Source organism: Vulpes lagopus, chromosome 5 (assembly GCF_018345385.1).
Source record: "Vulpes lagopus strain Blue_001 chromosome 5, ASM1834538v1, whole genome shotgun sequence".
NCBI lineage: Eukaryota > Metazoa > Chordata > Mammalia > Carnivora > Canidae > Vulpes > Vulpes lagopus.
The window spans coordinates 27,645,900-27,673,683 of record NC_054828.1 but is presented as its reverse complement, the minus strand read 5'-3'; the positions used below and the strand labels follow the sequence as shown (position 1 = coordinate 27,673,683).

Below are 27,784 nucleotides of genomic sequence, written 5' to 3'. Positions count from 1 at the left end.
GAAGGATAAGTTATCTCCAAATAAACAAAATCTGAGTTTATTGCCACCAGACCTGCCCTGCAAGAAATACTTGTTCAAGGGTGTCCTGCAGGTTGAATGAAAGGGCACTAGACAGTAATCTGAAGCCATATGAAGAAACACCTTAGTAAGTGTACACACATGGGTGCATGGGTTTGTAATTCTATTTTTTGTTTTCTAGATGATTTAAGAGACTAATTTCTTTTCCTGGCAGATAAAATTTGTTTCATTGAATGATCGATCTATGTAACTGCCAAGGCCACAATGTAGAGACAGAAGAGGCGGAGCTTTAACTCTTGGCCTCCTTCTCCTTGGACAGAGTCACAATTTCCTCCTTCCTGGTCTGGAGCCACTCTTCAAGGCACTTACTTAAGTGCTTTCTTGGACTTAGACCTGCAGGCCTCAGCCTGGTCAGCCAGAAGGTTCTTGTGAGCCTTATCTGACTTCAGCTTACGGATGTGTTCCATGAGAATCTGTTTATTTTTCAACATGCTACCTTTACTTTCAGGTATAGGCTGTGATACATGTGGTGGTCAATCTTCCTAGATTCACAGTATCCTCTGAGCAGCCAGCGCAGAATTCTCATCCTCCTCATCCAGGTTACCTTCTTGGTCATCTGAGTGCTACCAGTACTCTTTCACTTCTCTATGCCCATATGCCTGCCTTTCCTGTGGGGCCAAAATGTTTCTCTGCCATTCAGCCCAGGAATGGATAGTCACATGCTCCCAGATGATCAGCCCATCTTTAATCAGCTTCCAGAATTGCTGGTGGGAGTTGGCATTGGCAATTACACTGGTCTCACTGAGATCTAACCAGACCTTCTTTTTGCCATAATGGAGGACACCAGAGGCAAGCCTCTTCTAAAGCCTGAATATACTTATAGCAGTGGCCACAGTGGTGAAAAGAAAGAACTCAAGGCTAACACATTACTAATTTATTTTTATTTTCATTTTTCTAAGAGAAGTAACCTACTTCTTTATTCTTTAAATTCTTTTTAAAAAAAAAAAAATAAAATAAATTCTTTTTATTTTAAGCAGACTTCCACACTCAACCTGGGGGTCAAGCTTGTGACCTTGAAATCAAGAGTCCCATGCTCTACTGACTGAGTCAGCCAGGTACCCCTGCTTTTTAAAAAAGCAATGAGGGGGAATCCCTGGGTGGCTCAGTGGTTTGGCACCTGCCTTCGGTCCAGGGAGTGACCTTGGAGTCCCGGGATTGAGTTCTGCATCAGGCTCCCTGCATGGAGCCTGCTTCTCCCTCTGCCTGTGTCTCCCTTTTTCTCTCAGTCTCTCTCTGTGTCTCTTACGAATAAATAAATAAAACCTTTTTAAAAAGTGAAAAAAATAAATAAAAAAGCAATGAGTAGTCTAAGAGCCAGCAGTGTTGTAGCTTTGGTTTGTAACTCTGCATTTTGTTTTCTACACTATATAAGAGACTAACGTATTTTTAAAGATTATTAGTTTATTTTTTGGACACACAATGTATAAAGATGTTATTCTGTGACATCAACAACTGAAATGAATGGAGACAGACATGTAAGAGGACTGGGGTGTTACTGAAGTTAAGATGGTATAAATTCAAATTAAAGTGTTAGGATGTTAAGTGTTATTCCCATGGGAACCACAAGGAATATAGCTATGGAGTAAGTACAAAAGGAAAGGAGAAAGGAACTGAAACATTTCACTACCAAAAAATCAACTAAACACAAAAGAAATGCATGAAATTAGAGATAAAAGAAATCTATAAGGTTTAGAAAAAATAGCAAAATGACAGAAGAAAGTTTTTCCTTATCAGTCTTAAAAGGAAGCCAATTCTGAAATAAGCTACAACATGATGAACCTTCAGGACATTATGCTAAGTGAAATAAATCATGAAAAGACAAATGCTGTATTATTCTACTACTTAGAAGAATCAAAATCATAGAGACATAAAGTAGAATTGTGGTTTGCAGGGGCTAGGGGAAGCCATAATAGGGAGTGACTGCTTAATGGGAATAGACTTTCTGTTTTGCAAGATGAAAAGCATTCTGGAGATGGAAAGTAGGGATGGTTGCATGACAATAAAAATGTACTTAATCCCACTGAACTGTACACTTAAAAATGGTTACGATGATTTTCTGTGGTGTGTATTTTATAACAAGAAAAAATGAAAAAAGTGCACACAAAAACTTGCACACCAATGTTCATAGCAGCATTACTTATAATAAACAAAAAGTAGAAATAACCTATATGTTCATGAATTGATGACCAAATAAAAAATGTGGTATAGGGGCACCTGGGTGGCTCAGTGGTTTAGTGTCTGCCTTCGGCTCAGGGCATGATCCCAGGGTCTTGCGATCGAGTTCCACTCTGCTACATTTCTGCTTCTCTCTCTATGTCTCTCATGAATAAATACATAAAACATCTTTTTAAAAATGTGGTATATACATATAATGGACTATTATTCAGCCATATAAAGGAATGAAGTACTATTCATGCTGCAACATGGATCAACCTTGAACACACTATGCTAGGTGAAAGAAGCCAACACAAAAGACTACAACCTCTATGAAATATCCAGAATAGGCAAATCCCTAGAGATGGAAAGTAGATTAGCATTTGCCTAGGGCTGGGGAATGGGGTGCTGAGGGAAGAGAAGTGGAGTGGGAAGTGACTGCTAATGGGCACAAGGTTTCTTTTGGGTGAGATGAGTATGTTCTAAAATTAGATTATGCTCACAGTTGCACAACTCTATAAATACTCTAAAACCTGTAGACAGTGCATTTTAAACAGGTGAAGTTTATGGTACATGGATTATATGTCAGTACAGCTTCTGGGGGAAAAAAGTGTTACCAGAAAAAAAAAGGGTAAAATAAAGAGCTTTTCGGAAAAGGTGACATGAAATGTTTGTCTCCAGCAATCCCAAACTAAAACAAATATTAAAGGAAGAAGGATATGATCTCAGATGGAAGCTTTGGAGATGTGGGTAGGAATGGAGAACAATATACATGTAGGTAAATCTGAGCGTGGACAAGAAGGGTAGGCGGCCTGGATTTCAGCCAGAGGCCCTGTGCACAAATGGCATAAATGTGCGCCCTGGCTCTACTTTCCCTTCCCACAACGTTCCATTTCCTTCCAGCCTGGGGCCTTTGCAGATGCTGTTCCCTCTGCTTGAACATGCTCTTCCCTGCCCTCATGCCCTCCTTTTCTTATTAACTCCTACTTATCCTCAATTCTGCTTCCTCAAGAAGACTGATATGCCCCTTCAGGATGACCCAGGACCTCCCACAACATACCTGTTCATGGCACTTGCCAATTATAATCATATCTGTGTTTGCATGATTCTCTGATCCAGTTCTGCTTTGTAGATTTAAACCTGCTTACAATCCCTATACATTTAATCAATTTTTCCTCGTTGTGGGGAAAAAGACAAAAATAAATTGTGACTTAACTATTGTTCTCTAGTGAGTCACACCAGAATCTGCCTGTACCTTTTTTAGAAAAATAAATTTCACATTACTGAGGCAAATGGAATGTGTAATGCTCGCAAAGTTCCTGTGAGAAATCTCTCTTCAAAAATTGTGGCAACTTAGTGATTCACGATATATATTATTATCCTTCAGAGCAGAGGACTTGACCACTGTACCCACCCCAAAGTGACAGGGGTGTCAAGGCTGGAATCATCACAGCCATTTCTCTGACACCTAGATGTGTGTGCGCAAAACCTTCTTTGTCTACCTGTCAGAAAGGACAAAGAGGAGAAAGAGATCCACTTTGACATTTGGGAGAAAAGAAAGCCAAGAGGCCTTATAAGCAAAGGGCTGAAACCAGAGAACTCAGATACTGAGTGACAGTGCTTTGACTAGAACAAAAGGGAAGAATGAAGGAATATACTGGGTGGTCAGTTTTGAAGCTTCCAGTATCCTGTAATTGTTTATCTTATGAAAAAATAAAATTAAGCTTGGCCTGGAGAAGCAAGTCATCCTGTATCGAAACATGAAGACTAACTCCTTGAGGATAGAGAATGTGCACCAGCATGGTACTGCCATACAAGGTGCTCAGTAAACGCTGATGAGTGGATGAATGGATGCATGAACCAAAGGCACTTATAACACTTGCTAGCCAAAAGAATCACCTCCTGATAAAAATGAAACAGCATCCACTACTCAGTCAATTCCCAAGGCCACTTAGCTAAACTATGTCACGTTTCTTCAGCCTGAGTTCTGCTTGCCCACTGTCTTCCTTTAGACATGACTTAGGGACACCCATGCAGAGCTAAAGTTCAATGGCCCTCAGGAGTGAAGGAATACCAATGCAGAGGACCTTCCTGCTCCAGATGCCTTGCTCCCATCGTCAGGCTTCCCTTTGGCTACGGCCTGCTCAAGAACAGCGAGGGATTCCACAAAGAATGGGGCCATGGGCCACAATTCACTGGGCTGTTTCTTTGCAAAGGTATGATGAGTTTCGTTCACACAAACTCAATAATCCACGAGATAAACAGCACAGTTTGTAAGCGAGTCAACAAGTATCTTATGGAAGATCACCAACACCATTTCTGAAATTTACATAACAGTTGATTTCCTGGTATTCAGAATCCTTGTAAATGGGTGACTTGATCTGCTACTTAGCTGGAAATGCACACAGCGCGGTGTATATACGTAGACACCCACACGTGAACCTGTGCTCACACATGAAGCCTAAGCCTACATGAATACTCCTCAATAAACCTTATGTCTCAGACTGTGATGCACGACAGCTCCTGCAGGAGGAACCCGTTTTTACACAACCAGAAGTGGAGGTTTTCATATGAGATTTGAGGAACATTAGTTTAGACATTCTCAGGTTATTCAACTAAAAAAAAAATTCTATTAGAGACTTTAACAAAACTATTACTTCAAAAATAGGTAGGCATAAGAGCTTCAAACTTTGCAACCTTAATTTAGATATTGTATTTGCATAATTCTTGGGAAAATAGGATATAAATTCACTCTAATGCTGGGGATATCTTGCCAAGAGGGTATGTAACTTAGAAACTTTTCCATCTTGGAGAGAGAGCTGTGCCTTGTGCTGACTGCTGCACATACACCTGACAAATGGGCCACTGGAACCCAGGGCACAGAGAAGCTTTACCAGGGCTGGGCCATATTTAATGTCATCAGTTTACTGAGATGATAAACTCTCCATTTTAAAAAGATTTTATTTATTTGAGAAAGGCAGAGAGAGAGAGAGAGAGAGGGCACATGAGTGCACAGGAGCAGGGGTAGGGGCAGAGGGAGAGGGAGAAGCAGGCTCCTCACTAAGCAGGAAGCCCAACACAGGCTGGCCCCAGGACCCTGGGATCATGACCTGAGCCAAAGGCAGACAGTTAACTGACTGAGACACTCAGGCAGCCCCGTAAACTCCCTTTTCAAATGCATGTATATCAAAAAGTAAGAACATGAAGAAAGCTCTCACAGCTTAATTTATCTAGGATGTTACATATGTGATTGGCATTTCTGCAGCACGGCAGATGCAGAGCTGAGATTTTTTTCCTTTTAGTAGGAAGTCATGCTCCAAGGGCTATTAATAAGGAGACATAACACCACCCCTCATTCCGGCCCACTCAAAATAGGCAGACTCAGGCACTGAGGTTGAGTAATTATCAGTAAAAAGATTTTTATGAAACAAGAACAATGATGAGGACTTCCACGGACAGGGCTTTACACAGTACAAAGGAACCCTAAAATGCTGGGCTACTGTCCCCATTGTAACAAAAGCAGAGAGGGAGGCTCAGCCAGGTGGACCATCTGCCCCCAAGCCCCCAAGCATCCCCCACATTGCCAAGATGTGTGTGTGCAGCTGAAGGGGCACCATCTACATGCCAACACCGTCCAACCAGCCCAAGTGACGTGCAGAGGTGACAATCACCTGGATGGACAGGGGCTGCCTTACTGGGAATCTTTCCATCTGGTGAATAAGACGTGCGACTCTTTTACCCTGATCAAATGAATTTAAGTCATGCCACTGCTCTGCTTCCCTGTGTTCCCCCATGACAGGTCAAACGCACTGAGAACTGCACACCTTCAGAGGATGAGGGCAGTGGGACAGCGGGGCATCTGCCACAGCTCAGTCTGTAAGCCCCTGGTGCTGGGTCTTTGAGCACAGCAATAATTCTAATGGTCTTTCACTCTGAGCTCTGCTTTCTTCCCATCACCCAAAGTGTACACACTGTGCCATGTGGACCCAAGCTTCAGGCGTGGCACATTAAGAGTAAAATGCTCTGTGTTGGGACACCTGGGTGGCTCAGTGATTGAGCATCTGCCTTTGGCTCAGGGCGTGATCCCGGAGTCCTGGGATCAAGTCCTGAATTGGGCTCCCCACAGGGAGCCTGCTTCTCCCCTGCCAATGTCTCTGCCTCTCTCTCTGTGTCTCTCATGAATAAATAAAATCTCTAAAAAGAAAAAAATGCTCTGTGTTGCCAATCCTCTTCCCCTCTGCCTTTCTCTTCTTTTCATTCCCCTAACCCCACTTCCGCTCCCTGTTCCCCTCGCAATATATGCATGTGTCACAAAGAAATTCATTATTTTGTCCCAGAATCCACACAACCCAAGGAGATAAATTAATGTCTGTAATGAAGGAGGTCAGAAACATACTAGAAAACCTGGCATTAGATACTGAAGGTCTATTCTTTTGCCCCAGGGGACGGCAGCTGTGGTGCACACACACGCGTGCGCGCGCGTGCGCGCACACACACACACACCTGCGTCTCTCTGTGCTCAGAAGCCCACCTTGGCTCAGGCCTGAGGCGCTGCTAAAAGGAAGCCACCCTGTGGATGCTGAGTAAGCCTCCCACACTTCCATCCTGCTGGGGACCAGCAGCAGGCAGAAGAGAGGGCCTTCCCCGTCCATCCCCCACATCCTGCAGTGGCTTAGGGCCCTTGCGATGCCACTGGGTGCTGATCCAGAGCCTTCTTCCCTATCTCCCCAAGCAGTCTCACTGGGCCTGGACACCAGGGAGTGGGGCCTCTGCCAACCACAGCCACTCCTGAGGTCCTCACAAGCCCCCAGTGCAGGTGTGAAGACCCAGCAGTAAAAGCAAAGAAACACATGCACTGCTGCTTTCTCTCCGAGTCTGGAAGGCCAGGGGTGACACTGCAGGAAGTTGGTCCAGAGCTGGCACCTGCCTCCCTCTAAGTGGAGTCACTGCCAGCTTGCTGAGGATGAAAAATAACAAACCTGGGCTTTGTTTCCCTGGGGTCGCCACAGGCGGGCAAAGGACAATGACAGGATAAGGTTGCCTTTTCCATCTGGGTAGGGGCTGATCCCAGGAAGAAATGAGATCCAATGCTGAAAAAATTCCAAGCAGATTCTGAGCCAAACACAGCCAAATCTGATGCCTCCCTCTCATTCCAGCACCAGGAACACACGGCACGGCCTGTCCCCCTTGAAGCGTGTCTGCAGAGCGAGGAGCCACCGTTGGGGACATAATCGTCTCTGCCACCCAACATGTGCTCCTTAGCTCTGCGTTTCTCTGTTCTTTGTTCTTAAAAACCCATCATGTTATCTCAGGTTCACAACAGGTTTTGTGAACTGTTTTCCAAATGCTTGTGTTACCGGGTACCGGCTCACCCCACTCCCTGTGTGGCAGTGACAGGACTCCCAGCGCTCCTGCTCAAGACCACACCTGGCAGGTGCACAGACCACACCACGGGGGAAATCACCTGCTTGGGGAGGCTTTCTGGCCTTTCCCCAGCACAAAGCTGGCCTCCCCAGGTGATGTCCTCTCTGACATCTGCAGCTGAGCCACTTATGAGTGACAGACACTGGCGGCAACCCAGCTTCGCAACGTCGCCTGCCTTGAGTTGGTCCAATGTCTAAAGACTGCTAACCAGGACGGTCAGCAGTTTCCAGGCAACGTCTGGAGGGCTGGCAGAAGGCTCTAGAGAACAAGTGTGATTCTGGATTATCACTGAAACCAAGCAGCAAGGGGGCAGCAACGGTGGCAGGGGTGAGACAGTGACTTCTGAAGATGTTTCTAAGAAAATCCTAGCTTGCTTTTCTGTTTTCCAAAATGCCTCTATATAAAATTCTAGTCAGATGGTTCACAATTTAAACAATAAAGCATGACCCATGTATGTGACGGTGCCAAAAGAAAGCAGTGACTTGGAAAATGATCACCAAGAGCTCTGAAGGATTTTACACATACTCGCCTTTGTGTGCTTTCGAGGCTGAAGGCCTGCTGCCTCGATGCCAACAGGAGTCCACTGCTCAGGGTTCAGCTTTCTCCTGGAAAAGGGACAATAGGCTGGCAGGGTCGCCTGTATCCTGTAGGTGGTTCAGGGGCCCATGCAGTAGGTTAAACTACTGAAGGGTCAGGGTTAGGGTTAGTCGGGGCTGGGGTCTTAGAGATCCCAGCTAACAGCACTCCCCCAGAGGCCCCAGCTGGTCAAACCCAGCCAGACCCACAGCAGCAACCCACTCCTGCTCGAGGCCAGCCTGCATCAGCCTCACGGAACTCTGAGCCTATGAACCTGCCCGATTGTGGGGTCACGGTGCTGGATGGCTCGGGGACCAAGAAGTACCCCGAGGAGCAGGAGAGGAAGATGCGTTCCAACCTGCTTGCACAGGCACACACACCTCTGCACCCCCTTCCAGTGTGCGCTCCATGGCACTGTTTGTACATCTTTAACCTCTGCTCAATTTCAAGAAAAATGTTCAGGAATTTTGTTTCTTTGGCTCTTTCTTTGCCCTTCTTTGCAGTGCCCAAACGACAAGACCAATAACACCCCTGGTGCATTCCTATTATAATGGAGTCTATAAACCCCAACAGAAAATCTTTTATGCAAGGAAATCAAAGGGTTTTGCGTCAGGCCTCTGGGCTCATTTTACTCAGAGGGAAGAGAATAAAGCAGGTCCCAGGTCCCAGATGGTTTATACTCTCATTTAATGCTCACAAATCTCTCTGAATTAAACAGTGTATCTCATCTCCTTTTTACAGGTGAGAAAACAGGATCAGAGAAGTTAAGCAACCGGTCCAAGACCACTGAGCCAGGAAGTGGAAAATGTAACACTCAAATCAAAGTCTGTACCTCACCCAAGTGTGAGCTCTCTCCCATGAGAGCAACTGCCTCCTAAGAAGTGCAGGCCAGGAGTGAGAGTGATGGTCAAGCTATATCCTCCTGGGGCTTACACTCTGGCAGCATGGATCAATAGCCCTCAAAATCTTTTCTGATCTGGTAATAGCACTTCTAAGAATTTGTCTTGAGATCATATGGCAGCCCTTGGGAACATTTCAAAGGCTCATCAGCAGGAAACTGGTTACAGTGCTGCGACACTGCCATATGAGGGAACGCTAGCTAGTCACAAACAAGATTCTGTTACATGAAAATATCGATGGACACAGAAGAATGCCCACAGTTCACTGTGCTGGGGAGAAGTGGCCTAGAGCAGCGCTTCCACATGTCATCCGAAGGCTTCCACCACAGGTTTTGCTTCAATCTGGGGCAGGGCCTGAGAGTCTTGTATTTCTAACAAGTCCCTGGGTGATGCCAATGATGCTGTCCATGGGCCCTCCATTGACAAGCACTGTGCTATAAAAGTGTGTGCAGTAAAACCCATTATTTGTTTAAACTCTCTGGATGCATAAGAGGAATATGGAAGGACCACAAAAAGATGTGACCTGCAGTTATGTCTGGGCCACAGAATTATATGTATTTAAAGCTTTTCTTTTGCGCTTTTCAAGGTTTTTGCAATTTTTCTGATTGAAACTGTATGTTGGTTCATAATCAGGAGAAGTTCCGATAGTTGCTTTTGAAGACAAGGCAGGGGCTGTAAGGAGCCCAGGACTTGGGGCCTGGGATCTGGAGTTGTGAGCTTCCCACCCTGAGTCTCGGTTTTCTGACTTGGCAGCCTGAGGATGGGGTGCTGGAGCCGGGCCACTGGGAGTGGAAGTTCCTGCCCAAGGCCAGGCACTCGAGAGGATCTCAGCTGCTTAGAACCAAGAGCTTATTTGTGAGAGGTCATTTCTGTCATTCCCAAGGCACTTTCACACTTATTCCCCATGTCCCCACCTCATTTCTGTGTCAGAGCTGGAGGAGAAGCTACCATTGTGGAACCTCAGATCACCGAACAGCAATGAAGGCGAGCATCTCGGCCCAGGCAAGGCACGTCCACGCGGGCTGGCCCACGGCGAGCCTCTGTCACAGGACACAGCTTCCCTTCTGGTTCCACTACCTCTCACGCCCTCTGGCAGGTCCCTCACACAGGGACCACCACATGGTGCTCTGACCTCCCCGCCCCCCCAAAACTGGCCAGGGGCAGGGATGCAGAACCGAGGTCTCTGAGGGCCTCCCAGGAACCCAGCTGGGCAAGACCCCACACGACATGCCATGTAGCCTCTCTGTGCCTCTAGAGTAGCCCTCACACACTCTTGGGACTTTAAAAACATCACAACGTGCTTTTCCTCACATACCACTTGGAACATTCAGGCTGTTTAAACACCAATACGAAAGATGGGTCCACTATTAATAAATTCCTTTCAGCCACAAAAGCAGTCAAACCAAACAATTAAGGGCCCCACAGCTCAATTGAGCGTTTAAATGACTTAGAGTAGCTATTTATAAGCGTCAGAAGTGAGGTAGGCAACTCCAAAATCTTCCCGTGCTTTGTGCTGTTCAGAGTTGACCTTCACAAAGAGGGAAGTGTCACGTTTGGGTCTGTTACTTGCTTACTATCCCAAAGTGGCGTTATAAAGAACCCAATGGCCATCATGAGTTATACCGATTTTAACTGAAGCCAAAAACAAACAAGCAAACAAAACCCAAAACCCAACAACTACCCAGAAAGAGTAGCTGTAGATCATGTTGCCACACTGACAGTTTTTTCATGGTTCTGGCTGAACACACCTCTGTGGAAACCGCAAAATGACACCTGAGGGCAGGACCCGAGCTGAGAATCAGGAGGCTTTCTGCATAGGCTGCCGGGCACAAGTCCCTCCACCCTGAGCCACATGGGGCTGGTCACCCTCAGCACATCCTGGCCCATCCTCCCAACTCCCAGGGATGCCAAGGTCTCTCTGCTCTGCTGAGGATGCTCCCTGCTATCTCTGACAGAGGGAAGAGGGCAAGGCCCCAGCCGACAGGGACAGCACAGGAAGGAAGAGAGCAGGCCCAGGAGAGTGAGCTATTATCCCATTCATGCGACCAGCTGGCCGGCACTGGGCAGACTTTGCTTCAGGACCACGTGGCCTGAGAAGTAACACACAGACATAGATGGTTCTATGTGGGGCATCAAGAATTGCTGGAAATAACACACTGCAAAGGACTAACAGAATGGGTTTTGGCTGTGCTGACAGAAGTAAAGAGATGCAAGTATCTGCATGTATTAGAAAGAAAGAAGAAAGAAAGAAAGAAAGAAAGAAAGAAAGAAAGAAAGAAAGAAAGAAAGAAAAAAAGAAAGAAAGAAAAAAAAGAAAAGAAAGAAAAGAAAAGAAAAGAAAGAAAAGAAAAGAAAAGAAAGAAAAGAAAAGAAAGAAAAGAAAAGAAAAGAAAAAAGAAAAGAAAAGAAAAGAAAAGAAAAGAAAAAAGCAGGAACTAGGCAGCCAAGGAAATTACACATTTGTCCCTGATGGCCTGCACTTTGGAGATCTGATTACGTAGTGGCTGCAGCTGCCAAGGATTTGTCCTCTTGGGCATGCATGACACCTTTTGTCACCACACAATGTGGCCTGCTGGTCTGTTCACTTCCCTCTAGGTTGATTCTCAGATTTCCCATCAGCCATCTTGATCCTGGGGGAAGCCACAAGCCCAAAAACTAGCTTCCTGTTTTTGAAAGCAAAAGCCCAGAATGCTCCAGTGATCTCTTTGAATTGGAGAACATTCAGGTTTGGAATTAGATGTGAAGATTTGAGGAAACTGTAAAATTACGGAAGACAAATTCTATGTCTGGGCTTGTTTGCCTTTGGTTGTTTTTTGTTTTTGTTTTTTGTTTTTTTTTTTTTAATCATGTAAAGATATAGGTAATACTATTTTAATGCCTTTACAGGTCTAAAATTGCCTTGCCAGTTTAGGTATTAAAATAGTAGCTCGTTTTTAAGTTAACTTAGAAAACAGTTTATTTAGACAAGCAGTACAAATGCACCACAGAACATAAATCTGTTAAATTACTTTTCACAGTTTTCTCATCCTGTTACAAGCTGCCGATGTTCCCTACTAAGCACGGCTTTGGCCCTGAGACGGTGAGCAGAGTAAGGGCCAGGCTATGTGGGATGCAGCTTTGTGTTCACAGCACCGTGGGCTCTGTTAGAGCCCAATAAACAGTCACTGACTTACATGAACGTACTGGAAGTCTAATTTTTAAGGTTGTCAACTAAGAACAGTTCCTGCTTTCTGTACGACTTCATTTTTATCATCACAAGGGAAGATAAGGTGCAGTGGCAACCCTGGGTACACTCATAGCCACTCTTCCATCACTTGCCCTTGACAGACATCAATAATCAACCACAGCATCTTCCTCAGATTGTTCCCCACACAGGCCTCCAGGAAGTCACGGCCAGCTGCCTGGGGGCAGCTACACTGTTGGCAGGAGTGGCAACAATCTATAGAATGGTTCTAGCTTGGCTCAACCACTAACTACCTACTAAACCAGCTCAATGACTTGGAATGAATCATTGCCCTCTCTTGGCCTCAGTTTCAATTATGATATGAGTGGTTTGGACTCATATTGGATATCGAACAGACCATTAAATTAGTTTTGAAAAATAAAGGTCTGTAAAATTGGCACAAGTTTCTTTTTCTGTGAAGATGTGCCAGTCAGCCAACACATAAAATATGTTTGAGCTGAGGACAACGTATATTGAAAATATATTTTCAACATCAAGTTCTTGATGTATGGTGGTAATACCACTCGTCTGGCCCCATCTACCTTATCTCCCGCCTACTCCCCCACAAACTCACTTGCAGCCACACTGGAGACTCTGCACACCTACAGGGAACCCCTGCTCTTCACCTCCCACACTCATCAGCAACTTCTACCACCATCCAGGGCCCTGGGAAATCTTTGTGCTTGCTGGGCACTGTGCATATTTCCTTGGAGCTCCTGGACGGTCACATCATTTCTTACACCGCTCTGCTCCTGGGCCTTGTGCTTCTCGAGGTCAGAGATGAGTTCTTTTCATCTCTATAGCCTTCAGGCCTACACATAGTAGGGGCCTGAGGTAGGTGTTCTGAAGGAGTGGGCCTCCCCACTGATGCATATAAAGTCCAAGGGCAGCATTCATCAGGTAATAAACTCGTAATCACCTTTAATAAGGTCTTTCACTTTGTTAACTTTCTTTGGAATGTCTAAGAAAAAAAATATTCTCAAATAGTTTATTTTATTTGAGCCATTTGGTAAGGTTCTCTGAAAAAGTGCTCCTGTGTGATTCACATGTGGGGGCTGGTGGGGTGTGACATAAATATCTTCCTATGCGGTAATCTGGAGACATCACGCTCGGAGAGCAAGGACATGGAGCAATATGAACGTACATTTGGCTGGCTATGTGAAGATACCTGATATTCCAAATTGTTGCAGCTTCTCTCTCTTTTGAAGACCTTGAAATAAGCAGCGAAGTCCCCATTTTCTGAACTATTTCCATGGAGTTGGGTGTAGTACACAACATTTAGCAATTAATGACTATAGCAGTCTCATGGGGCATAGCCAGCTTCCTCAGTCAGAATGAATTCTTTGAGGACAATACCAATAAATCTGGTTCTTTCTGTATATCCCAAGGTGCCAAGTGTGCAGCAGGTGCTTAGTCAATGCATAGTGAACACACTGCAACATATAAACCATGTAAGCCTCCTCTTGGCCAGGGTCATCTGCAGACATGGCACCAAGTACAGTTCTAGAGTCATTATAGTAGAACCTGCATGCATTCTTTACTTGGCTGATGCACACGAAAGTGACCACAGAAAGGCAGGTGTGTTGATCTGGCAAGACCTCGTGAATAAGTGAGAACACTGGGGATTTCTCAGATTCCACCTTCTAGTGAGCCAAGGCCTGATGGTGATGGCAACTCACCATGTGCAAAGAATTGCTGTACATATTTCATATACATTTACTCTTTAAATGTTGGCTGAATTGAGTACTAGGAGTGTTTTGTCCATTCCAGGCAACTCTGAGTCGTTAATCAAAGAAAGCGTCACCTGGTGGCAGTTGGCAAAAGTAGGAAACGCCAGCACAAGTACGGGGTGGAGGTGGGCTCCTGAGGTCTCTGCATCTGTGAGCCCGCAGACCATGGGACTGCTGTTTCCGAGCACGTTTGCTGGGTGCCTGCTCCTAAGGCAGTAACAGGACTTCCAGGTCTCTGGCAGCAGATCAGGTGGTTGCACAGCTAGGAGACTCGCTTCTGTCCCCACCTAGTTTCTCTCCAAGGGCAAGGGCATTGCAGCAAGAAGTGACCCAGACTGCCTGATAGTCACTCTGGGCTCTGGAGAGCCCCCTCTCCGGAACGGTCTCTGGGAGCTACATCAGGTAACAGCCTGGCCAAATCGACACATCCACTGCCGTGCAAGGGAGAGATCCGCCTGTCCCTACTGACTGCCTCTGGGGACCAGCAGCCTCAGCATCACCTAGGAGCTGGTTAGTGGGACCGACTCTCAGACTCCACCCAGACCTATGCACTCACAACCCCCAATGGAACAAGATCCCCAGGTGATTCCTCTGCGTGTCAAAGTTTGAGAATCACTACATTAGAGTGGTTGTTCCCAACTCTGGTTGCACATCACAATCACTTGGGGACATTTTAAAACTCCAGCCCATTTCTGGCAGTGTGACCCAGGTGTCAGTATTTTCTTAGTGATTTCAAATGTAGCCAGGGTGGAGAACCACTATCCCAGAGGTGAATCAAGACTTCTGAGAGCAGGGACGCCTGGGTGGCTCAGTGCTTGAGCATCTGCCTTCAGCTTAGGTTGTAATCCCAGGGTCTTGGGATCAAGTCCTGCATGGATCTCCCTGCAGGGAGCCTGCTTCTCCCTCTGCCTATGTCTCTGCCTCTTTCTCATGAGTAAATAAATAAAATCTAAAAAAAAAAAAAAAAAAAAAAAACCTCTGAATGCAGCCCTCACGTCATTAGGTGAGCCTGCAGGTGAGACACACAACCCCTGTGTAAGGACACAGTACTCTCCTACAAGGACAAGGAATTGCTCCAAGTCTAGTGCTTGCACCATCCAGGCAATTGAAGTGTTCATGGCCTCCAGCGTAGCCTGGTCCATGGCCTTGTGGTGGAGTTGGGCACACAGCATCACTAGTTGGGGGAAGAGGGTTCTTCACATTGGTCCAGCCCTCTTCTGAGGTGCCTCTTACAATACAGGCTTAGGGCAGCCCAGAAGATTGACCCCTGCACGCCCCCCACCCCCACACTCATGGCTGGGCTGCACTCAGAAGGGCTGGAAAACCAGACTTCTGGAGGAAGAGGCAGCCTGCTTTCCAGCCCCCAGGGGATAGCCAGGGAACACTTGGGGTGATGCATCTAAAGCACAAACTGGGGGTGGAGGGGGAAGCACATGGCTCTGCATCCAAGGCCACAGCCTCCACTAGCTAAAGGGTTTTAAGTTCCAACAAAGGAAAATAGGACTGTGGTCTTTTAGGAACAGAAACCCATGCAGCAGGGGAAGGTGAAGACCATTCAGGCTGCATGCTATTTTCAAGTGGTTGGCAGGGGCAGCAATTCCACTCCTGGGCATGACTGAACACAGAGGTGCAGCAGGGGTGCAAACTGTGTGTGCTCATGGACTTAGTAAGAACCTACCGAAGTCTGATTCTTAATACACAGTGTGGCCCGAGGCAGGAGCAACAGCTATGGCCCAGGTCAACGTAGTTCCAGACCCTGGCAAGAGTGGCTGCTGCAGGGACAGGCACGAGACTTATGTCAGGCCAAAGAGAGACTCAGAGATTTTATGGAACTGCTGAAAATATTTGTCTGCTGGGACCAGGAGGATGTGAGTCTAGAGAGGAAAGAAGCACCAAGACATGAAGAGAGAAAAGTAAATGCACCCAGGTGCTCCGTGTAGAGTTCTGGATCCAGCTGTTCCTAAAGTCAGATTTCCATGCTGTTCCAGCTACATGAGCCACAAAGTCTGCTGCTTTTTTTTTTAAATGACAGACAAGCCTTTGCAAGCCTTATTTACAAAAGAAAGAGTCCCAACTAATTCTCTGAACAAACAGGGGCTGGATAAGTGATGTCAAACTATTTGAACCTCTGAAGTCACAGACAGTCTTCATTTGGCTCCACTTTTAGATCTGCAGGACAAGGGGGTTTGGTAGACTTTCAAGACAGCTGTACCAGGACAGGTTGGGACAAATGATAAAGCAGGTATCAGCACACCGTGTTCCTTGTAGATCTGCATGGGGCAAAGGCATGACCCCTCTGTGTCAGGGTCATCAAAGAACAGCTCAGTTGCCGGCAGAATAAGCCAACTCTAAGCTCTGTGCCATTCCTTGCATGTGCCCATTGCATCCTGATGGCTTCACCTCTTCCATCTGGTGGAAAACCATCTGGCAAAGGATGAAGGACAAGGGCCTTAACAGTGACACAAACTTAGGTGGACCCAGGTAGTGGCAACAAGATTCTTGGGTGGAAAAAGTCACAAAGGGGGTTTAGGAAAGCAAGGCTTATTGTGTCATGTGGCATCCTGAGCCCCAGTAGAAGCAGGGCAGCCGAATAACTCCTGAGTTATTTGGCAGGGGTGGCCTGGGGTAGAGCAGGCCACCAAACTCAAAGAGATGACAACAAGGAAAGCCTTGGTGCCAACCCACAGTGACTGGCACAGAAGATGGAGAATAGAGGTCTTGATGGGCCAAGCAGATATACCAGGGTGCCAGCACCAGCAGTATTTCTCCCATCCAGATACCAAGCACCACAGGCCACCTCTCAGAACACAGAACACAGACGCTATTCACGGTTGCTGAGGGCTGGAAGGAACACCACATTGGCTGAGATTGAGATTGGTGGCCAAGCACCCCTGGGAGCTCAAAGCAGAAAAGAAACTGAGTTGTAGGAAAAACAAGTTGTTTCTCAGGTGCAGACACTGGTGGCCTTGAGACCTGCACTTGGGAGCCTGGCCTGGGGTAGAAGCAGTCGCACACTGCTCCCACTGGCCCACAACATGTTGGGGAGACTGCATTTGTACGGTGCCAACACAAAGTGCAACTTGCATGAAGAACCAGAGGTGATACAATTCGACATCGAAATAGAGAGAGGAGCACTCGTTGTGGTGAGCACCGCGTGACGTATGGAAGTGGTGAAAGGCTATACTGTGCACCTGAAACTAATACTACACTGTATGCCAACTGGAATTAAAATAAGAACTTTTTTTAAAAATCCACAAAAAAACAGAGGGAAAAAGCTGGGCCTGAGTAGAACAGAAAGAGCACCAAGGCGCTGTCTGCACTGGAGTCCTGGCTGTCACTTTCCAGCCTGGCCTCAGTTTCTCACTTCTCACAAGAACTGTCACACAGGCTGTTGTGGAGGACAGAACGAGGTGATGTAATGCACAGAGGAAGTATGGGAGCTAATGGGAGGGATCACTGCTCACTGTTATTTTTGGCATCTCTCAGAATGCAGCACATGGGCGCCCACCCACACCACCTCCACACACAAGGCCTGCTCTGGCTGTCCCGTCCCTAAGTCCCTGGGATGTGGAAATAGTGCCGCCCACGGGAGATGATCTGTGGCTAGGGAGCAGCCCGTGCGGGGAGGGAGGGGTGGTGACCCCACGGGTGCAGGATCCACCTGGAGACACAGGCCAGCAGAGGGCGTGAGGGGACCCGCGGGGCAGGAGCTGGTGCTCGGCAGCAGACACCTGCCGGCCGCTGCCTGCCAGGGACTGAGCAGCACTGAAGGGGGCGAGCGTGCAGCGGCAGCAAATTCCTGCACCAGCCAGAGGACAGACGCCACAGAGCTCACAGAGCTAGGCGTGGGGCTCAGCGCAGACGGACAGGGCATGACAACGGCTAGCCGGAGCCAGGGACCCATCACAACCTCATGTGCTGGCCTTAAGCGAAGAAATGTGCAGGGTTGGAAGCAGGGGGAAGGGATGTAAGGTGGAGGTGACCTGAATGCCACCCTCTCCCACAATGACTGACAGCCAGCTTGCCTGGCCACACCACCAGGACAGCCCTGCCTCTTCAGTGCAGCTGAGGAAAGAACAAAGCAGGGATGATCTGATCCCCACCTGCAGGCACTTGAAAAATGGGAGGGTGAACCTGAGCTTTCTAGAGACTGGTTGCCCAGTCCTCACACCCCAGAAACAAGAGACCATAGAGTTGGCTTCACCTCACAAGGAGGATAGTGAGACGGCTCCTGGCACAAAAAGGCACAAGAGGGTGGGAAGGGTGTCTGTGTCCATTAGGCATCTGTCCTACAGGAGCATCAGAAGGAAGCTGAAGCCCTAGAACAGGGGCTGCACTTTACAGAGATGATTCCATCAAGACAGTCACTGAAATCTGTCGCTGGACAGTGAATTCAGTGACTGAATTCTCCAGCAACTGGATGAAAGGGCTCAGTTAGCATGGCGTCTTACCTCCAGACTTGGATATCATCACCCTACACACCAGGGATGTAAAGGCCTTCAATTCCATGCTAAGGAGCTGCTAAACCCCGATGATGGTGGGAAGAACAACTGCCTTTTTTTATTGTGGTAAAACATGTAGCAGGTGCATTTTTTGTTTCTTAGCAAAAATAAAAGCCAAAAGCCACAGTGATGCTATGGGAAGAATATTTACAGTTCAGAATCAAATAATGACTACAAAAATATGACTGACAGTGTGATAAGAGTTACAAAAAGTTATCTCAGTAAAGCTGCATTAGGAAGAACTGGAAATGCAGATGAAGATAGGGCCTTTAGAAGCTCAGAATTTGGAATGCCTGGGTGGCTCAGTCGGTTAAGCCTCTGCCTTCGTTTGGCTCAGGTCATGATCACGTGGTAAGACACAGAGGGGCAGAGGGAGAAGCAGACTGCCCGCTGAACAGGGAGCCTGATGCAAGTTTTGCTCCATCCCAGGACCTGGAAATCATGAGCTAAGCTGAAGGCAGACACTTAACTGAGCCACCCAGGAGCCCCTCAAAATACTTCTAATAATAAAAGTGTAAGCAGGTGATATTAATAAAAGTGGTGGACTAAGGGCCTCCAAAAAAAATCTTTCCTCCATAAAAGCAACGAGAAAACTGGGGGGGTGAGGGGTTAGAATCAACTTTGTCACAACTCTGGCTATTAACCAAAGTTGGTTTGCAGCACTCCAGGAAGCATTAATCAAGAGACACAGCTAAATCTTAGTATGAAGTGAGCATTTTAACCTGCCTTATTCCAACCCTCTGCCCTCGAGCTCCATGGTAGCCTTGAAAGCCAACAGCTTCACAATTACTCTGTAAATCAGTAGTCTGGCAGTCACTAGAGGGGGAAGAACCAAGTTGAACTTCAAAGCTCCATTCCCAGAGAACTGTCATTCTACCCTGCTGGTGGTTCCCTGGAAAATCCTAATCTATCCTGAGTCAGAGCTCCCTCAGTGTGAAAAGCCGTTTCCCTTCCACTGAGGTATTTGTTGAAAACAATTAAAGGCAAATATTTACATTAAATTAAGATCCATTAAATGGTTCAAATAAAAGACAGAGACTGACAGGATAGATTTTTTTAATGATCCAAATATATGCTGTCTATAAGAGACACAATTTAAGTTCAAAGACACAAATAAGTTGAAAGTGACAGGATGGAAAAAAGATATGCCATGCAAACAACTAAAACAGAGCTGGGGTGGCTCTACTAACACCAGACAAAACCGACTCCAAGACAAAAATTACTAGAGACAATGTGGGAAATTGTGTAATAACAGAGTCAATTAATCAATATTTAACAATTATATACATATATGCACCTAATAACACAGCTTCAAAATACACAGAGCAAAACTGACAGAGTTGAAGGAAGAAATAGGCAATTAGGCAGTAATAGTTGGGGGTCTTCTATGTTCCATCTCAATAATTATGGAACAACTAGACAATCAAAAAGGAAACAGAAGACTTCAATACACGATAAACTGACCAGGTCTAACAGACCAGAACACTCACTCAGTAACAATAGCATACACATTCTTCTCAAGGGCACGTTGAACATTCTACAAAGTAGAATATTTTTTAGGCCATAAAACAAGACTCAATATATTTTAAAAGATTAAAATTATACAAAGTATGTTCTCCAACCAAAACAGAATTAAATTAGAAATTAATAACTGAGGGAAATTTGGGAAACTCACAATGTCTGGAATAAATTAAGTAACAAACTTCTTTTTTTTTTTTTTTTTAAATTTTTATTTATTTATGATAGTCACGCAGAAAGAGAGAGAGAGAGAGAGAGGCAGAGACATAGGCAGAGGGAGAAGCAGGCTCCATGCACCGGGAGCCCGATGTGGGATTCGATCCCGGGTCTCCAGGATCACGCCCTGGGTCAAAGGCAGGCGCCAAACCGCTGCGCCACCCAGGGATCCCAAGTAACAAACTTCTAAGCAACAATAGGTCAAAGAAAAAAAATCATGAGACATAGAAAATACTCTGAGATTAGTAAAAACAAAAATAGGCTATAGCTAAAACACTGTTTACAGAAAATTCATAGCTGTAAATGCCTATATTTAAAAAGAAGAAAGATCTCAATCAATAGCCTAATAAACCACCTCAAATTTTATTTTTTTATTTTTATTTTTTTACTTTTTTTTCCACCTCAAATTTTGAAAAGAGCAAACTAAACTGAAAGCAGGAGGAAAAAATAATAAAGATTAGAGAAGAAATTAATGAAATTGAGACTAGAAAAACAATACAGAAAATCAACAAGAGCAAAAATTGGTTCTTTGAAAAGATCAACAAAATGAAAAAACTTTTAGCTAGACTGACCAAGAGGAAAAAAAAAAACTCAACTTACTAAAATAAAAAATGAAAAAGGGGCCATCACTACTGACCTTACAGAAATAAAAATGATTGTGAGGAAATACTATGAACAACTCATATGCCAACAAACTAGTTAACTAGATGAAATGAACATATTCTGAGAAAGACACAAACTATCAAAACTGACTCATCAGAAATTCACAATTGACCTACTACAACTAAAGAGACAGGAATTTTGAAACTTTCCACAAAGAAAATCCCAGGCTTGGGCTTCACTGATGAATTCCACCAAATGTTTAAAGAAGACTGATAACAGATCCGTACTTTCTTCTGGGAGATGATGGAAAAAAAAAAATTTCACAGTGTAGAAAAGGTTTGGGAGAGATGAAATATATATTTACTTTAAAGACTAAAGAAAAAATATACACAGGGGGTTGTGATTTATATACAACTATCCAAATAATGTTCAACCTTATCAAATAAGAAAATAAAGATCCAGGAATTACATTATCACAACTGTACTAGATTGCCTTTGTTTCTCCCTTTCTAAATAATCAAGATCTAATTCACATATCCCACCAGAGTCCAAAATATTTTTTTAAAGATTTTATTTATTCATGAGAGAGAGGCAGAGACATAGGCAGAGGGAGAAGCAGGCTCCTTGAGGGGAGCCCAATGTGGGACTTGATCCCAGGACCCTGGGATCATGACCTGAGCCGAAATCAGACACTTAATCACTGAGTTGCCCAGGTGACCCCACACTGAAAGCTTTTGAGGAAGCTGAAAGACCTGAGTCAGGTGAGGAGGAAATATATATAGTATCTATGAGAAAGGGAATCTCTATTCCTGACTTATAAAGAGCTCTTCTAAAGCAATACAGAAAATGCAAACAATTCCACTGAAAAGTAGGCAAAGAATATGTAAGAGTAATTCACATGATAAGAAACAGCCAATAAGTGTATTAAAAATGGCCAACTCTACTCATCACCACATGTAACAAAGAAGACTATTAGCAATTTAAAAAGATAGATACTATTTACCATTGGTAAAGTGTGAGAAATGGCACTCCCACGTGTTGCTGGTAAGAGTTAAAAAATAATACACCTTTTCTGGACAGCCGTTTGGCAGTTTTTACCAAATATTAAATGTAGCATAGCAACTCCACTTCTGGAAATTTATTCTATAGGATTATCCAGAAGCACACACACATAGATAAATGAGCAAATATGTTACCCGCAGCCAGATTTGTATTAAAATTTAGACATATCATAAATATTCCTTGGTATGGGAATAGTTAACTGAATTATTTAGAATACTAAGGAGTGGTTAAAAGAAATGAAGTAGATGTATTCACTGACATGGAAATATTTATAAAATATGTTATGAAGTTTATATAAGGATCTGCAGGAAACTATGCAAACATAGTATTTCATTTTTGCAAAAAATGTGAACCCCAATATGCATGTGTGTATGTATAAATATAACCAGTTATAGACCAAGCTGGACTCATCAGAGTAAAAGCAGAAACCTACGGCATCCTTCCTCACACTCTTACTAAACTCACTCAGTGGACCTGTTCCTGCCACCTCCACACATCTCAGCCAGAGCTTTTCTAAGCTTTCTGAAATAGATGAATAGACCATCTATTTTTGGCATCAAGCACTTCCAGTTCCAGTCGACTGGAAGGTAGAGTCCTTTCCACAATAAAGTGTTTTTACTCCCTGGCTAATGGAGGCCCAGAGGCTCATGGGGGAAAGTGTGTGAGCACCTCCCTGCCTGGCCACCACCTGGCTTAGATGTGGACAGAGTCCCCAGGGACAGACCCAGTCCAGGGGCCAGGGCCCTCAGGTGGTCTGAAATCATCTTCTCCACCCCTGACCTGGGCCTACCCACTCTCTGCTGACTCCCAAACTCTCTGGGAATCCCTGTGGCCAAGTCCCCCACAGGGAGCCCTTACCCTTCCCTGGCAGGACTGCCATCAGTCCGGAGACTTCCCAAGTGCTTTCTAGGGACCAACCCCTAGGCACCAAGTGCCAAGAAGCCATCTTCCCCTTCCAGTGGGAAGGTTCACGGAAGGAGATGGACTCACTGATAGGAAATTCTCTCCACCTGAGATTCTAGGTCTTCGGCAGCCTAGAGACAGCTGGGGCCCCTGTGCCCCCTAGCTTCACCACGCTGCAAAAATAAGGGCTGTGCAGTACCACACGACTGTTCTCAGCCAAGGATGCAGAAGGAGATGCTGCTTCACATTCTGTTGTGTCAAAGTACAGAAAAGATCTGAGAAGATACACAGTGGCTTATCTCTGGAAAATGGATTACAGCTTTTTATTCTATGTGCTTCTGTAGTGTTTTTATTTTTAATTACTCATGTATGTAATTAAAAGATAATTAAAGACAAGAAAATGTCTCCTAAGTCTGTTTTCTGGCCTTCTCAGCCTGAACAGCCTGTCTTGCTGATGACACCCATGCCATCAACAGGAGCCTGGCCAAGGCTTTGAATCCTTATGTCCACCCAGATCCACCTGAGCTCTCAGAGAGTCACCTGGGAACCAGCCCCTGAGATTCTCATGTAATTGGTGGGGAAGGGGTCTGGGCATCAGAATGGGTTAGACATTCCCGAGGGGACTCTTATGTGCAGCCAGGGTTAAGAAGCAATGGGCTTGCTCCTTTCAACTGGGCCTAAACCACTCCCAGCCACCCCTGTACCCACCCCTTGCTCCCCTACCTGTGTCAGCACCACCTCCTCCTCACCCTGTAGAGCCAGAGAGACACTGCAGAGGTAGAAGCAGCACAATTTGGTGAGGAGATGAAGACATGGCATGGGAGGGCTGACGTTATGCCCTAGTGTCACTCATTCTACACCAAATGGTGTGGCCAGTCCAGTAGAAAGGAGACCCTTTCAACTGGACCTCATAACCTTCAAGAGTCAGGGTCTATTAAAGCATATCCATTGTTCTTCAGCTTTCTTCACTTATTCTGGACCATGAGCTGCCACTGCCTCATGTACATCATGTAATCCTTGTATTTGTTTCTTTGTGGGGTGTTTTTTTTTTTTTTTTTGCTTTTCTCTTTATCTGGAGGGTCTTTTTGATCTTTTTCCCCACAAAATGGGGTATGAAGGTGAATTTTTGAGCTCCTCGAGGCACAAAAATGTCTGTCCCAGTCCTGGCACCTGATTAACAGTTTGGTAGGGAATGGTATGCTAGGCTGGAGTCCAGGCGGGCTGGCTCAGCTTAGCACTGGACCCAACTTCAGAGAAGGCTGAACCAGCCCTATGTCCAAAGCACACCCCATTCCCTGCCCAGGGGTCCAGCACTGGGGACTGAGCAGAGTGATCACTCAACCACTAGTTCCCTGCAATCACCTGGGTTGAGGGCCTGAGCACACGAGCCATAGACCCAACCCCAGAGCTTCTAGAAATCCTTGACAAACAGAGCTGGATACAGGTACTTCCACCAACAGCTCTAGGGCAGACCATGAGACAGAATCTGCTTCTGGAGCCCATCATGGGTTCCAATCAGCAATGCATGTGCTCAAACTTTGAAGACACTGTGTTTCCCCAGTGGAAAGCCATCTTTTCAGAGGAGCAAGAAGAGGGAAAAAGGGAAAGAAAGCCCCTCCCTCACCCACATCTGGCTGAAGTCCACTCTGCAGGAGGGGGACAGCTCACCAGAGGCCAATTTGGGAAGTGTCTCCACGTTGGTTAGAGCAGAGAAGCAACACCACAAGCGCACCACGTGAACGCTGTGTGAAGGAGAGCCGGATGGTGGGTACAGCGGCCACCGAACAGATCGCCCCCTGTGATGTGAGAGAAAAACCCCCACAGCCACCCACGGGGGGCTCAGTGCTGGAGAGTGTGAGCGGCGGGGGTCAGTCTATGGTGAGAGGCAGAGGCAACAAGCAGAGAGATGTGGGGAAAGCAGCTCTGGGAAGGCCCCCAGCAGCCTCAACTCCAGACGCCACATCAGCCCCCCCTGTTCTCCTGCAGTGGCACCCAGAGTCCGTGTCATGGGGATTAACAGTTACTCTCCCTGCCCTGACCACAAGCAATTCACAAGCAGGCATGGGCTCCTCGAGGTCATCAGCTCGATCCCTGCTGCTGCTGCGGGTTCTGGGATTTTACAGACAACCCTGTCTGTTATTATATACTTCTTCCCCAGCACCTTCTAGCTCTAGGCACTGTGCTAGGTGCCGGGACACAAGAGTGACAACACAAAAAGGACCAAAAGATCTGGGGGCAATCATGCTACAGTGTGGCAGATGCCAGGATAGAAGAACCCGCAACTCTGAGGCCAGGAAGGAGGGGTGCTCAGCACAGAAGACAGCGGAATCTAGACTGAGGATGGATAAATGAGTAGACAGTTTGTCAGACAAATACGATGTGTTGCGGTTGGGGAGGGGATTCTAAGTACAGGGAACAGCATTCTGCTTAGAGGCCAGAGTGAGGCACTGTGAGAAGGGTGAACACTGGACTGGGGGAGAGTAAAGACACTGAGCTAGAGAAATAGGCAGGGGGGGTGCTAGATGGTTCTAGAATACTAAGATGTGTTAAGGTGTTTGGGCTCTATTTTGACAAGATTTTTGGTAGGATAATGATATCTGAGTGTCAGAAATATCCATTTGGCTGAATCAGGAGCAGGTGGGGTCAAAGGTGACAGAATGGGATGGAGAGGAATGGGCCAATTTGAGGGCTATTTGGAAGACATTATCCAAGACATGGTGTGTAAAGTAGGACTGGGGAAGAGTAACAAGGATCAACTCTGGGTTTTGAAATCAGCAAGTGAGTGGATGGTGGGGTCACTCCCTGAGACGGGGGCTCAGCAGAGAGAAATGAAGACGCATGCAGATCTGCACACAGACATGTTTCCAGGGGAAAAAAAATTAACAGCCGAGAAAGAATAATTGTTCTATTGTTCAATTTCATGTGAACTCATTCCTGTAAACATCTGTGTGAACGCTTACAAAAGGAAATCCTGGGAGTAGTCAAAAAATTCACTCAAGGGCAGCCCTGGTGGCGCAGTGGTTTAGCGCTGCCTGCAGCCCAGGGTGTAATCCCTGGAGACCTGGGATCGAGTCCCACATCAGGCTCCCTGCATGGAGCCTGCTTCTCCCTCTGCCTGTGTCTCTGCCTCTCTCTCTCTGTGTCTCTCATGAATAAATAAAATCTTTAAAAAAAAGAAACATTCACTCAAACCCACACCCTACATACAACGTGAAGGGCAAGTCTGGAGCAGAGGTGCACATGCCACAATCTTTTACATGAAAGAGAAAACCAGATTGCAATGCTGGGTGCGTCCTGACAACGGTCTGCTGAATGACCCTCATGACTTGGAACTGAGCCTCAGGTTGGAGACCTTTCTAATGAACCTCTCGGCACAGAGGAGTTACTTCTGGAAGAGGAGTGGGGGCCTGAACCCATTGTCGGTGGCCATATAATTCGGGTACTGCTCACCTTTCTGGTATTCTTTTATTTTTAAATGATCAGATAGTGAATGTGACTTGTTTGTGGTGCACAGTTCCATGAGTACTGACACGTGTATGGATTCATGTAGCCACCACCACAGCCGGGACACAAAACAGTTCCATCACCCCCAAAATACTCCCCCATGCTGCTCCTTTACACTCACACACTCTCCCTCCCCCAATCCCTGGCAACCACTGATCTGTTCTCCATCGCTGCAGTCCTGTCTTTTCGAGAATGTCACAAAAATGGAATCGTACAGTATGTAACATTTTGAGACTGGCTTCTTTCACTAAGCATGATGCTCTTGAGATTCATCCAAGCCCATGCAGGAATCAATAGTTGTTCCTTTTACCCTTCTGGAATTAAATGCAAAAGCACTGAAAGTATTGCAAATGTATATTTGCTTTTTGCTCCTTTTATCACCTACACTTTCTCCTTCATGGATGCCTAAGAAATTGTCTCTGTGCCACAGATGCCCCAATAGCAGCACACCAAATGCCTAATAGGGAGAAGTCAGGGACTTCTGCTGACACAGATTAGTAAAACACTAAAGCCCCAAAGATTTTATTTGGTATAGCTTTTTTGATCATTTTTAACTCCTAAAGTTAGGGATGCTCCATGTAACCCAATGAAAAGAAAAATTAACCTTTAATTCTCTACAAACCGAACTTGGGAGGGACACCTGGGTGGCCCAGTGGTTGAGTGTCTGCCTTCAGCACAGGTCATGAATGGGGTCCTGGGATCGAGTCCCACACTGGGCTTCCTGCGTGGAGCCTGCTTCTCCCTCTGCCTGTGTCTCTGCCTCTCTGTATCTCTCATGAATAAAAAAATAAAATCTTAAAAAGAAACCCCACAAACCTAAGTTGGGAGATATAATTAAGCCCCAGTTACTGGTTTTCCTCACCACTCTTACAAAATAAAAGAGAAAAAGCACAGGGCATGCATGTGTTCAGTGACTGGTATTAGTCTGAGCTACAAGGCAACTCCGGATGGCATACTCATTTGACAATTTATTCTGCAAACATTACTGAGTGCTGGCATATCCACAGCACCATGCTGGGAACAGAGAGGTGGTACATCCCTCTGCCCTCAAGGGACAGGGTTCCGGATGGCTCCCAAACCGTAGAGCCCACCGTGAGATTTCCTGCAGCCAGCACACGTCCCTCACTGCAGCTTGCTTAGACTCCATTTAAATCACGATGCTTCTCAAGCTTTCACTATCCGTGAGGTGGGTCACACGGCCCCAAAGCTTGCTGAGCAACTAGGGAAGCTAATATGTGATTTACAGTTTGTCATATATAATCCCCAAATGCTGAATTCTCACTAACTAATCAAGAGTTGATTGTGTTAGGGTTTAACTACTATAAAGAGCAGGATACAAAGATTATGGGATCAACTGAAGGAAAATTCTCTACTGTCACTTGTCTGGAATAT

The 27,784-nt window shown here is 45.9% G+C and overlaps 1 protein-coding gene and 1 pseudogene across 3 annotated transcripts in view; both read right to left on the bottom strand.

The window, feature by feature from the left end:
* Nucleotides 1-27,784, bottom strand: part of CRACDL (CRACD like) — a 128,524-nt gene that overhangs the window by 62,335 nt on the left and 38,405 nt on the right. The gene's annotated exons all lie outside the window — the stretch shown is intronic.
* On the bottom strand, nucleotides 308-15,226 carry LOC121491746 (annotated as a pseudogene).